The 21,500-nt window shown below is 45.6% G+C and overlaps 1 pseudogene; it reads right to left on the bottom strand.

Annotated features, from left to right (window-relative positions):
• The window catches only part of LOC142922859 (exosome complex exonuclease RRP44-like), a 34,098-nt pseudogene extending 13,978 nt beyond the window's left edge, over nt 1–20,120 (bottom strand).
• Between the last annotated feature and the right edge of the window lie 1,380 nt (nt 20,121–21,500).

The raw sequence follows: 21,500 nt of genomic DNA, 5'->3' as shown, positions 1-21,500 counted from the left end.
CGGTGCAGTCGTACGTTCGGGTAGCGGGAGTGTCGCAGCCAGCCATCGATGGCCACCACGATGCGGTGGGCCTGCAGGGACGCTGCTTGTCTTGTCTCCACCCGCACTCGTGGCATGCGGCGGTCCGCGGGCGTGAACAGGTGGCGGGTGGCCTGCAACACGCACAAAGAGCCCCCAGTAATGCATTCAACAAACTGTTTGGGCGAGTGCCGTCAGCACACACCTATTCAAGCTGGTACGGCAAACGACGGGGTGGGTACGGCCAGCACAATGCCCGACCGTCTTTGTCTCCACAGCGCTGATGTTTACATGCCACATCAGAGACTCATTTATGGCCGAGTCGACCTAGGGAAGGGCCCAAGACAGGTTCAGACATTTGCCGCTGTTTATTGGTTATTAGCGATAAATATAATCCAACTCGGGTCCCAGGATTCGTAGCGCAGCGCGCTAACCGCTACATCACCGCTCCCCACACGTACACACACACATGCAGATCAGCCCACCTCCTTGATTGGGCTGGGCATGAGCATGCCGCACAGCGGCCTCGAGTTCCGCTTGATGATGCCGACCACTTTGCTAGTGGGCCGACGCATCTTCCCACTTTCGGCTTTCAGCTGGAGACCAAAACAAAGGACAAACATTGTGTTGCGTAATCTAAGCAAGAGCGACGACAGCAACAGCAGCAGCTGGGATAGCACCGGGAGATGACAACGCAAACTCAAATGAGCACTCACCACAGTAGCGTCTCTCTCACACACTGAAATAATGAAATAACTATTTTTTTACCAACTCACTGTGTAACACAATACAATTTGGCTTGAAGAGGAAGGAGCAATCCAAAACAATAGCGCTTAACCTGCGGATGTGGTTTCATGCTGTGTCTCATCAATGTCAATAATGAGACTGACGCTTTGTTAAAATGACAAAAGATCACAGTGAGGAGTCCTCCGTAAATATTGATACGTTAAAACAGTTCTGGCGATTGATAGAATCAACCGGAACACGCCCATCAGACACCACACGTTTAAAAAAAAACGCGTAGGCTTTTGCGACCAATATTATCTACAACAAAGGTTACCCTCCCATCTAATTCACAATTTGATGCTTAATCTCTCGATTCTTTATGATTTCACTGATTGACATTTTCTCTTACCTGCTTAGCACATCAGTCACCCTATATGTGTTTAATGTTTACGTAACGTTTTTATAAGTATAACTGTGCAATGATCAGTCTATAAATAATCTGCCCAAGCCAACTTGCACTACATGCGATTTAATATCTAACACTTGTTTATGTTTGTGAAATATTGTCGACTTTTCATAAACCACGGTTGTTTTCGTGCCAATTTCAATTAACTTCATTGCATTTTGTCACTGTGGTATGTATGCATGTAGAACTTATTTCGCACCGTACACAGCCAACCATGCTAATCGGAGGTGCGCGGAAAGGACAACAATCTAAATACAAAAAGCAGTTCTAAAGAAATTAGTTTTCAATATAGAGGCCACCCTGTGACCCAGCTCAGACCGTGGAAGCGACGCCGTGTTGAGCCTGGATATGCATAACAGGTGGTATAGGCTCTGCGCCAAAATGGCTGGCAGCAGAGCGCAGTACAGCAAAATGAACTGTTGTCCTGTCCTTCTATGCTCCTGATCTATGCCCCCCCCCTTCACCAACCCGCACCGAAGTATGGTCAAATAACCCCTACGTACATACAAAAATTGTACGAAATGATTAGCACTCCTGACTTGATTTTGAAGTAATGTAATGTAAAGTCATTTAATAAACGCAAAATCAAGCTAACAGCATCTCTAATGTGGATTGTTGTCTGGTCACACGGTGTTCATTATGTCTAAGGTCTCTCTTGAAGTGGTTGAGTCTTTGTTGTTATTCTTTGTTTAAACTATATTAAAACTATTTAAAAACTATAAACTATTTTAACTTTACCAGATAAGGACCCTGAGAGCTATATAGCTCTTTTTAAGTGACCTGGCCACAAATGATCGTTCAATGAAGTATCTTATCACATTTGAAATTGATAGCAGCCAAATACTCTAAATGCATGTCAGATTGTAACTGTGGAGGGAAAAGCCGGAGGACCTGGAGAAAAATCCATGCGACCACGGGGAGAGAGACACGCACACTGCAGGTGTCTGGGTTTGATTTTGGTTCGGCAGTGTTGACGCTCCACTCACCACATCCTCCTCATTCTCTTCTGCAACGTCCCCTGCGACGCCCTCATCGTGCAGGACCAGCGAGGAGGGGGCAACACAGCGCTCCTCGGGGAACATCTCCACGCACACGATGTCGTCGTGCATCGCGCGGTTTAAATGCTGCAGCCCCTGGATCAACACCTGCACGGAGACAATAAAGATCCCCCGTATAGCCTTAACAGACCGCTGGGCGAAGTGCTGTTAGAGAGCAGCATATACAGTAAAACCTTGGATTGCGAGTAACTTGGTCTGCGAGTGTTTTACAAGATGAGCAAAATTTTTAATATTAATTTGATAAACGAGTGAGGGTCTTGCAATACGAGCAGCTTTGTACTGCCGAGCGTCACGTGATCACAACTGATATACGAGTGCTTTGATATACGAGTGCTTTGGATTACAAACACGTTTCCGGAACGAATTATGCTCGCAATCCAAGGTTTACTGTACAAGAGTTTTCAGAAGATTCATGAGCCCATGAATCTTCTGAAACCAATGATTTTCAGTAACATATGTTCAAGCAGGGCAATTTCTGGACTGGTTTTTTTCCAACAAAGGGCCAATGTACCTAATTGTTATTTAACGTTACATTTTGGAGGTGGAAATAGACCATTCATTTTGTTAACAAAGTAGTCACAACCATCATTAGACCTCCTTTGCCAGTACCAAAATATAACAGGGTTTTTCCCCTTTTTTCTGGCAACAAAACTGAAACCTCTTACAAGGAATCAGGTGTGCATTAACCACAATACTTGTGGTCAAAATGCAAACAAAAACACACTGATAATATTTGCAATATATGCGTACGCCTTTTGGCGTCCTCTGGTCTCGCACCAATTGGGTCGAGGCTCAAAAGAAAGCCGTCCTTGGTGTGAACCAATCAGTCTCAAGGACAATGCATATATTATCATAGTGTGTTTTTTGTTTGCATTTTGACCACAAGTATTGTGGTTAATGCACACATGATTCCTTGTAAAAGGTTTCAGTTTTGTTGCCAGAAAAAAAGGGAAAAACCCGATTATTAAAGTAGTCACAATTAATGTATATACTGTGGTTGTGGTGGCGTAGCTATCGAGTGTGCAGGCAGTGCAACTGCACCAGGACCCACATGCCGGGGGGGCAGGAGCCAGGCTACGATACCTACGTAGGGTGCAAAAGACGTTCAAAATACAAATATTTTAGCCCAGTAGCTCTTAACCTTTACTACAGCCTTGCAGTAAAGGTTAAGAGCTACTGTTCATGCCAAGAACGCTATGCCACTGCTTCATTATAAATTTGTTTTTAAAATTCACACAGATACGATCGAACAGCATTGTTCCTTCCGGACGCAGGCTTGTGAAACGTGTACCTCTTTATCACTGTCACCGTCCCCTCGCACCCTCAGAGTCCCCTCCAGGTAATTCTCACGACTCGCAAGGAAGGTTCCCTGGACAAACCGGCCGGAGCGCACACCTGGCTGCAGCTGGGACAGCGGGAGATGTTCGGGGAAGATTACCCAGGACTCCACCACATCCTGCACACGTACACAGCACACGCACGGCACATGCACGCGTCAACAACAATTTTTAACCGCCATCTCGTAACGAGACGAAGGATCCAGTCTGATTTATCTAAGAGCAGTATGGCCATCCGTGTTAGAGAATGTTCCACAAAAGCGGATATCATAGAGCTACCTCTAGAGTTTCACCCTTCCGTCTCTGCTTTTTGCTAAATATGCCACGTTACAAATCTAGGATTTATTTGATTCATAATAAAGGTTTTTGGGTTAGATTGCGTTATTTATAAATGTGTCGTAACCCTCCACCACCCGACACGGCCAATCAGCAAAAAAAGTGTCACTTTGACAAAAGACAAATAATTCACTACTTTAGCCCACCGGTGTGTTGAAGAGTGAATCCAATTGAGTACTCAAACTGTAAATGTTGTGGATTCACTCTTCAACACACCGGTGGGCTAAAGTAGTGAATTATTTGTCTTTTGTCAACGTGACACTTTTTTTACTGATTGGCCGTGTCAGGTGGTGGAGGGTTACGAGACATTTATAAATAACGCGATCTAACCCAAAAACCTTTATTATGAATAATATTGGTCGCGAAAGCCTACGTGTTAAACCGATTTATTTGATTGATTGACCATTGCTGGTGAGGATGAGACATTCTAAAAGGGAGCTGTTTAACATGTATTATTTTGCGACCAATATTATCCATAATAAAGGTTTTTTGGGTAAGAGCACGTAAATGTGTGTAGTTAACCCGGAACAGCCAATTAGAAAGGTTTGTTACGTAAAACAAAACGTGTCAATTAGTTACTACTGCAGCACGCCAGTGTATTGGAGAGTAAACCCACAACACTTGCAAATCGAGTATATCGTTTCCCTAGCGATTACAACCAGCGAAACGTCGTACTCAGCGCAAGGCAAGTTTCCCTTTCTTCAGTGAGGCAGCTGGATGCAACGCGGAAGTGAGGGGTCGGACAAGGGTACAGGCCCGCACCATAAATATGAGGGGGGGGGAGAGCTGATGCACGCATACGGAGTCTCACCTGCTCCGAGGCCAGTGCCAGATGGTCAATCAACTCAGGGTTGTCCAGCAAGCTGCGCACGTATTCCTCCACTGGGGGTACACAGACACGCGCAGATAAACGCAGAAATTATAATTGGCGACACGATTTACCGGACGATTTAGAGTGCCACCCAAAATGTAAATTTGTTACTTTTCAAGTCATGCCTGCTGGATTTATTAATTTTCCTGTTTAACTGAAGCACTGTTTAACAAGAGGCACTACAGACTTGATTCAAAGCTTTCGTGACTGCAGGTATTACTCTTTTTTTTCGGTAAAGTCACGTATAAATAAGAAATAATAAAATAACATAATAGCGTACGACGTTTCGGTTGCAACACAAGCAGCCATCATCAGGTACAGAAGAGCTAAATTTACGAGAGAGAGAGGAAACACGTAACCCCAGATGTATATACAGACACACAAGTGGGGGGGAACTAACACAGATACAACAGGGGACACAGAGAGAGAAGCATACCAAACAAACAGGGTTTAGCACCCGAAACGTCGTGATTTGTTTTATTTTATACCTGTTACTTTACCGAAAGAACCAAAGAGTATGTTTAACTGTGTCTCTGTGACTGTGCGTGTTTAACTGTGTCTTTGTATGTGACTGTGTCTGTGGTGCACGTCTTTGTTGCCCTTAATATGGCTGTCTGGGTGGCGAGTGGTCGCTCAGTGGTTAGTTCACTGTGCTACGAACCCAACGGCCAGAGTTCGATTCCCGCTCACGGCCAACACCAGTGACAATTATCTGAACCGGTCTTGGGCCTCCCCAGGTGGACTCAGTCTCAAATGAGTACCTGGTGCGGTGTGTAAACATCTACACTGGGGAGACAAAGGCGGCCGAGCGTGGTGCTGGGCACCCACCCCGTCGTGTACCGTGGCCGACCTTCACAGAAGTTGCCCCAAGTTTGTTGAAGGCCACACAGGGAATTTTTTCTTTTTTTTAGTGCATCCACCGCGACCTGGCTGCGAGGAAATTGCTGGTAACGCATGGACACATCGCCAAGATTTGCGACTTTGGGCTGGCACGGGACGTCCAGACTGACCCCAACTACGTGGTGAAGGGCAATGTGAGTCCTTCACCTTACTTAGCATCATCAGCATCATTATCAGTATCGCCAATGTCATCACCATCATCGGGATAGAAGGCCCATCACTTTAATTGTACTCAATGTTTTTATTTTATTTTGCACAGCCCCTAATAAAAAAAGAGTGGGGGTGCTGCCACACACGGTGGTGCAATGGCTCTCCCACCCTGGACTTGCAATCCAGAGGTCTGTAATTGGATTCAATCTCTCTGCTCTGCCGACAGTTTAAAATATGGGGCAATTTTACAAATCGCCTCCCCCCCCCCCCCCACCATGTGGTACACGGGGTAACTCTGGCCCAGAATAACCTGTGGTGGTGACCACCAGTCTAACTACACTAATTACAACATGACTAGCTACGACAGACCGGGACCACAGCTCGGGTCCAGGTCCACGTGTTGGAGACTCGGTAGAACGTAGACGCAGACAAAGGTTTCTTCAAGATGAACAACAACGCCAGTCCCTCTGGGGGACCCGGCTTATATTTTCTGTGGCGTGGCTGACTCCGCCCTTGGCCACAGCCACCTTCTAGAATCTTCGAGCAGCAGGATCTGGACCCCGACCACGTGACCACCCCTAGCCCCCACTTGGGGCCCCTTTGTAGACTTAGCCGGTCACGTGTCCTCTCGGGTCAACCAGAGTGCCATGGCCTTTAGTAACCCCTTTCCTACGGCCGGCATTCCCACACCCTATCCTATCGGGCTGGCACTGCACGCCAAGCGTGATGCCATCCAGCTGATCAATCAGCGCTGACCGAGCCCTTCTAGGGCTGGTACTACACCTGGCACTACACAGTGACATCCCATGATGTCATTACACATTTAACCCTTCAGGGTAGTGGAGGGCTAGATGACGCTAATTTGGCCAGATGAATATGTGGCCTCACGCAAAAAAACGCATAACGAATCGTGAAGCATTGCCCTGAACTGAATTTACTGAACGTATTGTTGTTGTGCTTGTGGCCATGCGGTCATGTCTCCAGAAAGCATGTTCCCTGGGCTCTACAAGGTGCAGAGCGACGTGTGGTCAAGGGCATTTCCCTGTCCCCAGACGACTTGCTTGTCAGTTTTGATGTGGTTTAAAGCTTTCGTGACTGCAATGATTCATCTTCTTTGGTTCTTTCAGTAAAGTCACGTAGAATGAGAATAAAATAATAAATTGATAAAATAAAATAACACAATAATATTCTCACGACGTTTCGGCCACAACACAAGCGGCCTTCATCAGGTGAAGGGACGAGACTGTCTGGTAGGACAGCGCTGGAGTGAAAGAGCCACGTTCAGATCACGGCCTTTAAGCCTCAACTTTAGCACCACGGATAGCTACGGGCCCCGTTCAGACGGACGAGTTCGTCCATGGTCGGAACAGAGGAGGGGGAGAGAGACAGCTGCGAGGCGTTATTATACTCCATGTTGTAAAACCATACCATTAACTGTGGTGTGAGAGGTATTAAGAGTCAATGCTGGCGAAGGAGCTGCGGTCTGAAGGTCATCGTAAAAATACAATTAACCGTGGTGCTAAAGTTGAGGCTTAAAGGCCGTGATCTGAACGTGGCTCTTTCACTCCAGCGCTGTCCTACCAGACAGTCTCGTCCCTTCACCTGATGAAGGCCGCTTGTGTTGTGGCCGAAACGTCGTGAGAATATTATTGTTTATTTTATTTTATCAATTTATTATTTTATTCTCATTCTACGTGACTTTACCGAAAGAACCAAAGAAGTTTTGATGTGGTTTCCTTATTCACCAAAGTTCTGATACCTGACACCATCGCAATCACTGAAGACTTGGTTCATCAAGGACTGCATACTGATGTACCCCCCCTGGTGAGACACTGCTTAACCAACACATACTTCACCTGGAATGGAACTTTCTACAAACAAACTGAGGGCACCCCAATGGGCTCCCCCATATCTCTGGTTGTAGCCAACGTTTTCATGGAGAAATTTGAAACTGACGCCATCCAGACTGCCACTCTACGCCCGACGTTATGGAAGAGGTACGTGGATGACACTTTTGTCATCTGGCCACATGGCCGGCCTGCTCTAGACCAATTCCTCGACCACATCAATTCCATATACCCAGCCATCATATTTACCATGGAAGTCGAAAAAGATGGCAAGCTACCCTTTTTTATGTCCTAATTAAAAGGAGACCTGATGGTTCAATGAGCCACTCTGTCTACAGTAAAGCTACCCATACGGATGCTTACTTAAAACCGGATTCCCACCACCATCCATCCCAGAAGAACTCCCTCATCAAGACTCTATACCATAGAGCCCACTGCATTTTCGACCAGGAACACATTGCCAGTTAACTCAAGCATGTACACCAAGCTCTCAAGGCTAATGGTTACTCCGACTACACAATCCGCAAAGCCATCACTCCAGCCATGAAGAAGGATCCTCTTGAGGAGCCATTCAAAACCATCACCTTACCCTACATTGCGGGGGTCACAAATAAGATCTCCAAAATCCTGAATAAACACAAGATCCAGGTCCGATTCAACACAGTACATAAAATCCGTAATCTGGTTCCGTCTGTAAAAGATGTGGTTCCAGACATACAGTACCCGGGCGTCTACAAACTAAGTTGCCTCTGTGGTAGCAGTTACATTGGCGAAAACAAACGACATATCTCGGACCGCATCCGTGAACATAAAGCAGACTTGAAACACTGTAGGACGAACACCTTAGCCGTGGCAGATCACTGTTATAATTCAGTGGGCTCACATGACATTGACTTCTCCAAGACGGAGGTTCTCTGCAAGCCATCCGGCTTGTATTTTATGGTGACTTTCAGACCGCAGTCCATTCGCTGGCACTGCCTCTTCACACGACGATCAATGGTATGGTTTATAGCATGTTATATAATAATACAAAATAGTATAACATTGTAATGTTTAACATAATTCATAAGGCAATATATAGTATCGTAATTGTATAGTGACTAAACAGCAGTGTGGTATACAGTAGGGTTGGTAGAATAATACATAGTGTAATATTACAAGCCTAACATTTTACAGTCTAAAGTATAGGGTAGTGTAAAGTAACGCATTGTATAATTCAAGGGTGGGTTTGTCTATGGTAGTGTATATTACGGTGTATAGTTGTGTAATGTAGGAAAAAGTTTAGTTGGAGACATATCAATATACTGCATAATGTTCGAGCTTACATTGGGCTGTGTATACGATATTATACAATGTAGTTTAGATTGGAAGGTATAACATTACAATGTATAGTAGTCTAGTTTATGGCATGGTTGTAACGCAACACAGGACAGAGCAGCACATCGTGGCTGTTTCTCCCCCCTTCTCCGTTCCGAGCATGGATGGACTCGTCCGTCTGAACGAGGCTCGTCGCTCTCCGTGGTGCTAACGTTGGAAAGAAGGAAAACACCGCCACCCTTTTTTTCGCCATATGGCATTGTAATGTATAATGACTTATTGTTAGTAGCTCAGCTGATTGGAGAGTATATAGAGTTTATTGAAAACATTGATGTAGTTTATATTTTAGTTTTATTAATTCGTTTACTATATGGTATCCATTATATAGTGTAGTGTATACTCAGTTACTTTATGTTTATAGCTCAACGTATTGAAGAATATATTGAGTATATTTATTATATTGATGTTGTTTATACTTAGTTTTTTTTCACATCGGTTAATTGTATAATAGTTGGGTAGTTGCAGTCCTTTAGCGTCCATATACTAAATGCCTCTGTTGAGATGGAAACTTTGACTTTAACATAGCTATTTCCGTGACCAGTCGCATGCTAATCGCTCACATTAACATCATGCTAATCTCCCAGTTACATGCTAATTTCTGACTTTAACACCCTGCTGATCCAACACTTTAACACAGCTATTTCAATGCTAAATTATCCTGTTTGATATGTAAACTCCTTTGTCAAGGCGCTTTACCTCTCCCACCTAGCTTAAAAGACGCTGCTAATCTTAGCAGCAGTTATTGAAGCGCTGTCGTCCTACAGTTCTGTTCCTTCACCTGAAGAAGGCTACTTGTGTTGTGGCCGAAACGTCGTGAGAATTTAATTTTTTATTATGTTTAATTTTTATTATTTTATTTCCATTCTACGTGACTTTACCAAAAGAACCAAGAAGTTGCATAGAGTTGTTGCATGCTTGGGCTCCAGATGCCGAAATTACCTTTTAAAAAACGGCTACCAGTCTCATCAGATCTCAGAAGCTAAGCTTGCAGCGCCCAGCCCTGATGGTAACCCGGGGATACAAATTAATGTGGAGAAACAAATGTTCGCTTGAGACGACCAAGAATACGCCTGTCCTCCCAAGGACAGGCCTCACTGATTCCGAAGACTTTTATTTTCAGGAGGGTCCTGCCGAGTATTATTGCAGTAGGGAGGCGATGTTGTGCTGTGCAGTGCCAGAGAGTAAGCTCATGCAGCCGGTCCACCCTGTCCTCTCTCCTCCCGTCGGGACGGGTCGGTCACAATAGCGTTCAGAAACACCCTTCACTTCACAAAACAGTTCAATTTCTCAATCCGGAGGTCAGCTCAAATCTGTATTGTGGGCGTTCCCTTGTACTCTACTGTATACGTGGGGCTCTGGATCCAATCCCCTGATCACCATTGCATTCACTTAAATAATAATACATTCTCCTGGCCACCCATAGAAAATAAGAGTGCACAATTATACGTGTGATTCATCACAGGCGAGCTCACACCGGCTACACTTACAGCTTAGGGCCTCGCATTAAGAGAGGGGGGGGGGGGGGGTCTCTAAATACGAAACAAGAAATGGACACAAGGTTTCGAGTTATAACATAATTGTTTAATAAATAAAGATCGGTGAGAAAAAAAGACTCTCCAAAGCAGTTATTTTCATTCTGCTGACAAAAATATACAGGCATTAATAGAAGGGGCCTCTTAAGCTTGACAATGGCATAGGGCCCCAGCAATGCCATCATCCGGCTCTGCTGCCGAGTGTCATCCCAATGAAGTAATTTGCAGGTAACTTTAGCATTGGGATGATTGGCCAATACCCAGTTACATTGTGATTCTGTGTTTTCTAGCTATGTGAGCAAACTGGATAACCCATACAGAACAAAGGGGAGAACGTAGAAAACTCCGCAAAGTGCCAGTCGGATAATTAACCAAGGCCCTTCTTGTTGCGAGGGTCAAAGATCACCGCTGCACCACCCTGCCACCTTGAACGATAATAGTTCGCTTAGAATTTTTTCGTTATTTTAGTGTGTACATTTACACGCGATAATCACATCTCATCTCAAGCATTTGAAAAGGGCACCCTCAGTGGCAACTGTTCTCTGTGTGACACACGGTTATTCTGCACCTAACCTGTAAGCAGGTCAAGTTCTGTTTGCTGCGAGCAATCCCAATTGAGTGAGTCGCCGTGAAGTTTTATTTTACATGCCAATTTTCGCCTGTGATGCTGACACACGATGGCCATACTTTATTTTAAATAATGTCTTGGGATCGTTTTTATTTTTTTACGTTGAATTTTATTGAGTAAATCACGAGCCCGTTACAGTGCGCCACGGGACTGCACGTCATTCGAGTGGTGCATTCACAATGCAACCGGACCATTTATTAGGGGGGGCTGACGCGAAGGGGGGAGTGAGGCCCGCGCCCCCCCATAAACTGGGGGGGGGGGAGAGGGGGGCATTGTGACAGGCGTATTGTAGTAGGTGTAATCTGCTCCACGTTTGTCTTGATAAAGGAGCCCTGTGCAACCTGCTCGGTGTGTGATGTGCGTGCTCCTTGGTGTGACGTGCGTGCTCCTCGGTGTGACGTGTGTGCCGCTCAGTGTGATGTGTGTGGGTGTAGGAGAGGCCAATTACCCTGGCGCATGGCAGTCGATGACAAGTTCTACTGCTTGATCTGCGATGGCTACTGCATGCAGCCACCCCCCTGCTGTCCACCGCAAGTGTAAGCCGCCCCCCCATACCTCCCACACCAGGTTTTATCCACTGCTGGACTGATGCGTTTCTATTGTGGATGCAGGTGGCTGACGGAGGAGAGTGCGAAGTGTTTGTTCTGGGATATTCTTTGATTTTAATTGTAGTGATTCAATTAATTGATTGAACAATTGCTTAAGGGTGAATTACGTGATGTGTTATTGGCAGTGAGTTGTGCTGGCTGGTTCAGTCTCGGTGACACGGCCATTATGAACCCTTTTAGTCTGGAATGTCCTACTTCCAGCCGTACGTGCTGTTGCGACCCACAGACTCCTCACATAAAATGAGGGAAAAAAGTATTCGATCCCCTGCTGATTTTGTACGTTTGCCCACTGACAAAGAAATGATCAGTCTATAATTTTAATGGTAGGTTTATTTGAACAGTGAGAGACAGAATAACAACAAAAAATCCAGAAAAAACCCATGTTAAAAATGTTATAAATTGATTTGCATTTTAATGAGGGAAATAAGTATTTGACCCCCTCTCAATCAGAAAGATTTCTGGCTCCCAGGTGTCTTTCATACAGGTAACGAGCTGAGATTAGGAGCACACTCTTAAAGGGAGTGCTCCTAATCTCAGCTTGCTACCTGTATAAAAGACACCTGTCCAAAGAAGAAATCAATCAGATTCCAAACTCTTCACCATGGCCAAGACCAAAGAGCTCTCCAAGGATGTCAGGGACAAGATTGTAGACCCACACAAGGCTGGAATGGGCTACAAGACCATTGCCAAGCGGTTTGGTGAGAAGGTGACAACAGTTGGTGCGATTATTCGCAAATGGAAGAAACACAAAAGAACTGTCAATCTCCCTTGGCCTGGGGCTCCATGCAAGATCTCACCTCGTGGAGTTGCAATGATCATGAGAACGGTGAGGAATCAGCCCAGAACTACACGGGAGGATCTTGTCAGGACAACTGGGTGAAAGTGTTGTGGTCAGATGAGACCAAAATGGAGCTCTTTGGCATCAACTCAACTCGCCGTGTTTGGAGGAGGAGGAATGCTGCCTATGACCCCAAGAACACCATCCCCACCGTCAAGCATGGAGGTGGAAACATTATGCTTTGGGGGTGTTTTTCTGCTAAGGGGACAGGACAACTTCACCGCATCAAAGGGACGATGGACGGGGCCATGTACCGTCAAATCTTGGGTGAGAACCTCCTTCCCTCAGCCAGGGCATTGAAAATGGGTCGTGGATGGGTATTCCAGCATGACAATAACCAAAAACACACGGCCAAGGCAACAAAGGAGTGGCTCAAGAAGAAGCACATTAAGGTTCTGGAGTGGCCTAGCCAGTCTCCAGACCTTAATCCCATAGACAATCTGTGGAGGGAGCTGAAGGTTCGAGTTGCCAAACGTCAGCCTCGAAACCTTAATGACTTGGAGAAGATCTGCAAAGAGGAGTGGGACAAAATCCCTCCTGAGATGTGTGCAAACCTGGTGGCCAACTACAAGAAACGTCTGACCTCTGTGATTGCCAACAAGGGGTTTGCCACCAAGTACTAAGTCATGTTTTGCATAGGGGTCAAATACTTATTTCCCTCATTAAAATGCAAATAAATTTACAACATTTTTGACATGCGTTTTTCTGGATTTTTTTGTTGTTATTCTGTGTCTCACTGTTCAAATAAACCTACCACTAAAATTATAGACTGATCATTTCTTTGTCAGTGGGCAAACGTACAAAATCAGCAGGGGATCAAATACTTTTTTCCCTCACTGTAGAGACCCACAGACTTCTTCTCTCTCTACAAGATAAACATGACCAGTGTTTCTGCACTACGTATGGAGATGCAGTGGCATTTAGACGCCGCTGTGTGAATCCATACTGTAGATATTTTATGCCTTCATGACCCTCTACCTACTCACCCCCCTCGCCACCTGACCCCCTTCATCCCCCTCTGTGACGTCATTAACATCATCGGCACTCATTCAACCATTCTGAGAACGAACGCGCACTGGAAGAGGTGAAAGCGCAGTCCGAGCTTGTGCACGATTCGCCTTCCTCGCACCCTCACCGCACCCTCCCCTCGCCCCACAGCCGCAAGGTGATGCACCGCTGCTGGAGCTACGCGCCGTTAGAGCGCCCCACGTTTGAGGCGATCCTCGCAGAGCTGAGACCGGCCTCCAACGATGACAAGATCGACAAAGGCGAAGAGGTCGGCTGGGAGCCGTCGTCCATTCCGTCCGAGCACAGCTCCCTCACTTGCTAGAATCACCCTCACTACCTTGTCCACTCTAGGGGTGAAGTTTTTTTTATTATTTCAAAGATTACCATGCTACATTTGTTTATTCAGGGAAGTCTCACTCTTTTGCAGGAGGGTCCTGTCCAGCTTTCACAGAAGGGGGCGATGTTGCCACAGTGTGTCATCCCTGTTTAAGTAATTTGCAAGTAAAATCTCACTGTTAGAATTGGTTGTTCTTTTTTGAAAGCTGAGAACCCTGAGAAAACGCGTGCACAACAGGGGAAGAACATGCAAAGTCCACAAACTCTCACTTACACGCCAAGACTAAGATCCCCCCATGTAACAGACTGTTGGGTAAGTGCCGTTATGAGCACTTATGCAGGCCAGCACAGCATATGGGGTTTGTCTCTGCCAGTGCTGATGTTTCCACAATGCACCAAGTACTCATTTGAGGCCGAGGGTAGGTCCAGGAATGGTTCAGATAATTGCCACTGGTGTTGGCCGTGAGCAGGAATAATGCCAGGATTTATGGCTCCATAGTACAGCTCGCTAACCCGCTGCACTAACGCTCCCCGTAAACATCAATAACATAAACAAACAACAGCTCGTACAAATACAAGAACAAATACAAGAACCCCCCCCCCCATAAGGTACATCGTGTTGTTTTGATTTCACGACTCGGCGCGACTCGCGAATACTCAAAACGAGATGCTCGTGGTTAGTAAACAGGTGTCCAGTAGTCAATCCGTGTTTACTAAAATCTCGTGGTTGGTAAATTCGCGGTTGGCAATGGATTCCTGTACATGTATGCCTCTATTTACGAAAGGGATGCGTTCTTCTAAAAACGCACGCAAAACAAAATATCGTAAATTGGAATGGCCTTTCCCATTAATTGAATACGAAAAACTTGCCATGTGTTTCAGACAGTCATTTCTGCTATACTCCTAAACCCAAAATATACACCAATATTTCACAATAAAAAAATAATAAAGAACAAATATTATAACGGTTGAATAATAATCAATTTAAGACAAAAATAATTAACATCTTCAAGGAACTCACCAAAAGATCTGCATGTTGGAATGACTGGAGAGGTGACGAGGCGTTACTTTTGCACTATGGGGATACCGTGACACTGTCGTGGATGGATGACAGCTTTTTACTTGATGATCTCATGGCGCGTGCCATGTGATATATTGTTTCCGCTGAAATTCTATTTCGTAAGTCGAAAAGTATCCTTAATTTGTCAATTTCGTTTTCACTAAATTTCGTGAATGGAACATTCGTAAATCAAAACACAAAGATTTCCTGTACAACCAATATAGACTGTTGGGCCAAGTGCTGTCGTCAAGCACCTAATACAGAAAATTAAAAAAACACGTGCATTCATGCACAACCACGTAGAAATACACGTGACCATTATAAGCACATGCTTTCAACAGAAATTACAAATGTTATATATTGTGCTTTAATGATTACATTTTATATTAGTGTGTCTTAATATTACCATCATCACCACTATCATCACCAAATGTATCATTGTCATCATCCTAACCATCTGTATAATCAATCACCATCTGTATCATCACCACCAAAGCAAAGACTCCCCGTATAGCCCGAATAGACTGTTGGGGCAAGTGCTGTTAGCGAGTACCTGTGAAGGCCAGCATGGCACACGAGGGGTGGGTGGCCAACACCACGCCCGGCCGCCTTTGTCTCCCCAGTAGTGATGTTTACACCACACTAAGTACTCATTTGAGGCTGAGTCGACCTAGGGGAGGCCCATGACCGGTTCAGAGAGTCGTTACCTGCGTTGGGCATGAGCGAGAATTTAACTCGGGTCGCCGGGTTCGTAGCGCAGCGTGCTAAACGCTACACTACCGCTACCCACCACCTGTATCACCACCATCTTCCAGAGTTAATACATTTCATGTCAATAGCTGGAAATGCTTGTATTTGTAATAACAAAAAATGCATAAGTAGTTGTCACTCACTCACCCACACTCAAACGGTCAGAAAGGACTGAAAGATGAAATATCTTCAGAACCCTACATCCTGAAACTAAATTAATTATTTCAATTTTTCCAAGTAAGGCCCACTGCGCTATATCGCACACTCAGGAGTCCTGATTCCACTTCTGGGAGTCTCAAGTCCAACGCCATGGAATTGTATATGTTTAAACATGTGCGTGCATGTGTGTTTGTGTGCACGTATGTGTGCATGCGTGCCTTCATATGCGCATGCGTGTATGCACGTGCGTGTGTAAAATAACTTTAGCAATGACATTTGGGATATGTTAGGTTTAGGGTTAGGAGCATTGCGCACGTAAACAGGTGGGTGTGTTAACTCACCAGTGTGTAGGTCACCTCACCTCACCGGTGAGCTGGTGTGTACGCTATCTAATCTGTAAGCTTACGACTGTGTGTGTGCACACTAGTGTGTAAGCTCACTGATGTGTAAATCTGCTGGTGTGTGGCCTCACTAATGTGCAGCACATTTTGCGGAAGCTCACTAGTGTGCTTGCACACGAGTGTGCCGGTGAGTGTGAGTGTGTGTGAGTGTGCGGTGAGTGTGTGTAAATTTGTGTGAGTGTGTGTGAGTGAGTGTGTGTGAGTGAATGAGTGCGGTTTGAGTGTGTGTGAGTGTGTGTGAATGCGGTGTGAGTGCGGTGTGTGTGAGTGTGCAGTCAGAGTGTTGGTAAGTGAGTGTGCGGTGAGTGTGTGAATGTGCAGTCAGTGTGCCGGTGAGTGCGTGGTGAGTGTGCAGTGAGGGTCCAGTGAGTGTGTGAATGTGCAGTCAGTGTGCCGGTAAGTGAGTGCGTGGTGAGAGCGGTGAGTGTGTGTGGATGTGCAGTCAGTGTGCCGGTAAGTGAGTGCGTGGTGAGTGTGCGGTGTGTGAGTGTGCAGTGAGTGCCAGTGTGCGAGTGTGCCGGTGAGTGTGCGGTGAATGTGGTGTGTGTGAGTGTGCCGGTGAGTGTGTGGTGAGTGTGTGGCTTGACGTGTCTCCGTATCAGTCTTACTCAGCCACCCCCTTACTTGCCCACGCGTAGATCCGTCCTGCCCACCAGACAGCTACATGCGATTCAAATGTCCACGTACACATGACATCACATTGCGATGCGCATGTGTGACATACATGTGCCACGTGTTGCACACACTACGCACGTCCCATGCACAAAGGGCATGCCTTACAAGTGATGACCACGCGATGCAGGTGCTTGCCTTGTAGATGTCACGTACCCGTGACGCGCGTGGCCCGTGCGCGTGACGCGCGTGCTCCGCGCTGCCGTGTGCTTTGACCAGGGCCGTCCATAGGGGGTGCGTGGGCACCCCCCTGATGCCTTCAAACTAAACCGGAAGCATTACATGTGACACTGATGTCTACACGTGGGGTCTCCCCCGAAGCGCGAGGCCCGGGATAGTCGGTCCAATTTGCCGGACACTCGGGGACGACTCTTGATTTGGCATACGCGACGCGCACGTTGTGTGCGCTGTGCGTGGGGTGACTGGCCCGATGTGCGTGCCAGGCAGGGCAAGGGGGACTGCCATTGATTGTGTCGAGACCTTTTGTATGGGTGACGAGATGAACGCCCAAATTCAACGCAGGCCGCCACACAAGGGCTGCACATTTCAATGTTGAGCAGGTCCCTGTGTGTCCGTGCGTGTGGGTCCCTGTGTGTGTGTGTTGTTTCTGTGTGCGTTATGTGAGGGTAGCAGTGACGCAGTGGATAGTAAGCTACGCTCCGAACCCCGCAAACATGCGAGTTGGAGTCCCGCTCATGGCCAACACCAATAGCGATTATTTATCTGAACTGGTCCTGGGTCGACTCAACCTCAAATGAATACCTGGAGCGGTGTGTGTATACATCACCACTTGGGAGACAAAGGCGGCCGGGTGTGGTGTTGGCCACCTACCCCCTGGTATACCATGCCGACCTTCATTGGTGCTTGCGAACAGCACTTGCCACAACAGTCTGTTAAGGCTATATGGGGGATCTTCGTCTCTGTAGTGGGAAACTCGTAGGTGCCTACATGTGTGGAGGGAAACCTGTACTGCTGTCGTACGTTGTGACCGGGCGAGGCCAATTTCCGTCCTCATGGTCGGCCACGGCGTCCTGGTCTTCGTACTGCTGCTTGTTTTTGGCTGTAATGACACCCAACATGGACAACCCCATCACCTGCGTTCAAACAAGTGTTACACAGTACATACACACGCGCAATAAAGCAACCACAAAGCACATGCACTTTTAAATATAAAAGCACTGGGGGTCTAGTACTGTAGTCACCAATCCGCGTGTATTATTTATTTATTCGTTGGTCATTCTGATGGCAGCACAACAGAAGCTGCATCCATAACTTCTCAATCCCCACAGTCCCAGGCCAAGGTCCATTCGTGGAATTAATACAAATATTTACTTATTAGAGGGTGTTTTTGTTTGTTTGGGTTATATCGCGTAAATCTTAGTCAAGTTTGTCACGTAAACAAAACATGCCAATTAGTGACTAATTCAGCACATCGGTGTGTTGGAGAGTAAACCCAAAACATTTACAAATCAAGTACCGTGACGTTTCGCCTGTAACTACAACAACAACCCGCCTCGTCAGGTGACAGCCAGAGTTGTGGTGAAATCCTTCCCCTGTTTCGGTCTTTAATAGACGTAGACGGGGGATAAATGTGACGTCGTCGCTTGTAAGCAGATCCGATACGAAGACGGGGGGGGGGGGGTAATGTATTGATGTAAATTACAATGGATATCTGTTATTGATTGGGTTATTCGCAGTTAATCAACATACATAATTGTTACTCCTGCTATTATGGATTAACTCAAGCAGCTAGCGAAGGATGCTAGGTTTAGTAATATGTTATATATGTCGCTATTGTTAACTTTCAATCACATTTCTTTTGATCACTGTTGCATTGTTTTTATAGCATTATTTTAGTAATTTCTAGAAAGGTTTAGTTTAGCCTGATTTTTTTTATGTAGTGTAGAGTTAGACTTAAAATTGTAATTTAAACTGTATTATGATTGTTATTGTTATCTAACATCAAAATGGGATTTTTTTGCACACTTTAGTACGCAGCATAAACAAATGGTGCTTTTTCCAGAAGATTTCATTGTTTTTGTAGGGGATGTCTCAATTTGTGTACAGTAAATTATCAATGCATCTTGTAATTGTATTGTTTGTCGCGGTTGCACCCGAATCAAGAGCCGAATGGCTCACAGGGTTATTCCAAATAAATGAAACTGAGCAGTCCATGCGGTCCGCACCACGCCCGGCCACCTTCGTCTTGCCAGTGTTGACGTTTACACACTCGACTCGGTTAAGGCTGAGTCGACCTTGAGGGAGGCCCGGGACAGGTTCAGATATTCGCCGCTACTGCTTTTGGCCGTGAGCGTGAATGAACTTTGCTGGCTGAGCACAACGTAGCAAGTTGCCACGAGGTTCTACAGCAAAGTGGCAGAGCCCCCCCCCTCCCTCTACACCGCTCCCATCCCCCGCGCGGCCCTCACGGCCCCTCCACCTCACCGCGTGCCGAACCCGCGCACGTGCAACTCACACACACACACAGGGTCTACTACTGGCCCGTACGTGTTTACAGTATGTTAGACTTCTTTCACACCGTACATAGTGGACACTGTGTGTGTGTGTGCTGCGAGCTGAGTGGTGGAGGTACCTAGCAACAGTTGAACCGAGCCCGCTCGGCCTCTTCATCCGTGGCGACCAGGGTACAATCGTTACTATATTCTTGGTTCTTTCAGGTAAAGTCACGTAGATAGAAAATAATAACAATAAAATAAAAATAAATTAAAATAAAAGCAAAAAACCCAAGACGTTTCGATCGCAACACGTGATAAAGACCGCTTGTGTTGCCATCGAAACGTCGTGGGTTTTTTGCCTTAACTTAAAATGTTATTTTCTATCTACGTGACTTTACCGAAAGAACCAAAAATTATGAATTCCTGCAAGTTACGAAAGTTTAAAGTAAAAATTTGACAGTCGTGTAACTAATGAGGCCTGGAGGATACAGTGGGTCACGTGGTTTCCGGGGTTTGTTACCTTAACAACTAGTGACGTCACTTCCTTAGCAACGGGCGATCGTTACAGACGGAGGTGGACGCGCGCTCTGTGTGCTTTAAGATCGCATTCGGGAGCACACTTCGACAACGTCGTCAGTGAACATCGATAACGCGGTTAAATTACTTGGTAAACCTCATTGACAAACATCCGTGAGGTTGAACACTTCATTAACACAGTTAACGAAATCTATTGACCAAACGTGACCATCCGTGACTTCTCGTTCTGCCTTCAGGGCGATATCTTCCGTGAGTACATCCACACGCGCGCTGTATCAGGATAACATTAATCTGAGAGAACATCTATATGTGAATGTGTGTTCGAAATGTTTAATATACTTGCCGACATGCAACAAACTTGAAATTTGGCATGTGGGTAGTTTCCTGACTGTATACAATAGTATAAAAATAGACTTTTCTATTTGGGGGGGGGGGGGGGGGGGCGCAAAAATGGATATAATATTTCGATGTAAAGCTTTCGTGACTGCAAGGATTCATCTTTGGTTCTTTCGGTAAAGTCACGTAGAATGAGAATAAAATAATAAAATGATAAAATAATATAACAATAATATTCTCACGACGTTTCGGCCACAACACAAGCGGCCTTCATCAGGTGAAGGGGACGAGACTGTCTGGAGGACAGTGCTGGAGTGAGAAAGCCACGCTGAGATCACGACCTTTAAGCTGTGTGAGAAGAAACAAAGCGCCTTGACAAAGGAATTAGCATATAATTTAGCATTGAAATGGCTGAGTGATTAGCTTGTGACTGGTCACAGAAAAGGCTATGTTAAAGTTAAAGCATGCACATCCGCAAAGGCACCCCTTGACAAAGGAATTAGCATAGAATTTAGCATTGAAATAGCTAAGTTAAAGTATACACATTGGCAGAGGCACTCCTTGACAAAGGAATTAGCATAGAATTTAGCATTGAAATAGCTGAGTGATTAGCTTGTAACTGGTCACAGAAATAACTATGTTAAAGTCAGAGCATATACATTCACCGAGGCAACTAGTACAAATCAAACAGGAGAATTTAGCATTGAAATAACTAGGCGAATTTAGCATTGAAATAACTGAGTGATTAGCCTGTGACTGGTCACAGAAATGGCTTTGTTGAAGTTAAGGCCTACACATCTGAGCTATTCACAGTAACTGGGTATACAATACAATATATAATGAATACTATGTAGTGAACCAATAAAAAATACTAAAATATAAATTACCTCAATGTTATCAATAAACTCTATATTCTCCAATCAGCTAAGCTACCAACAATAAGTCGTTATATATCACAATGCTATATGGCGAAAAATGGGTGAATTCTTACCCTCAACTTTAGCAACACGGATAGCTACGGGTCCCGTTCAGACGGACGAGTTCATCCATGGTCGGAACAGAGGAGGGGGAGAGAGACAGCTGCGAGGCGCTG

Source organism: Petromyzon marinus, unplaced genomic scaffold, assembly GCF_048934315.1.
Source record: "Petromyzon marinus isolate PM22_M1 ecotype Great Lakes invasive population unplaced genomic scaffold, UKy_Petmar_22M1.pri1.0 PM_Scaffold_19, whole genome shotgun sequence".
Lineage (NCBI taxonomy): Eukaryota > Metazoa > Chordata > Hyperoartia > Petromyzontiformes > Petromyzontidae > Petromyzon > Petromyzon marinus.
The sequence above is the reverse complement of the archived record's forward strand: the minus strand, read 5'-3'. Positions and strand labels throughout refer to the sequence as shown.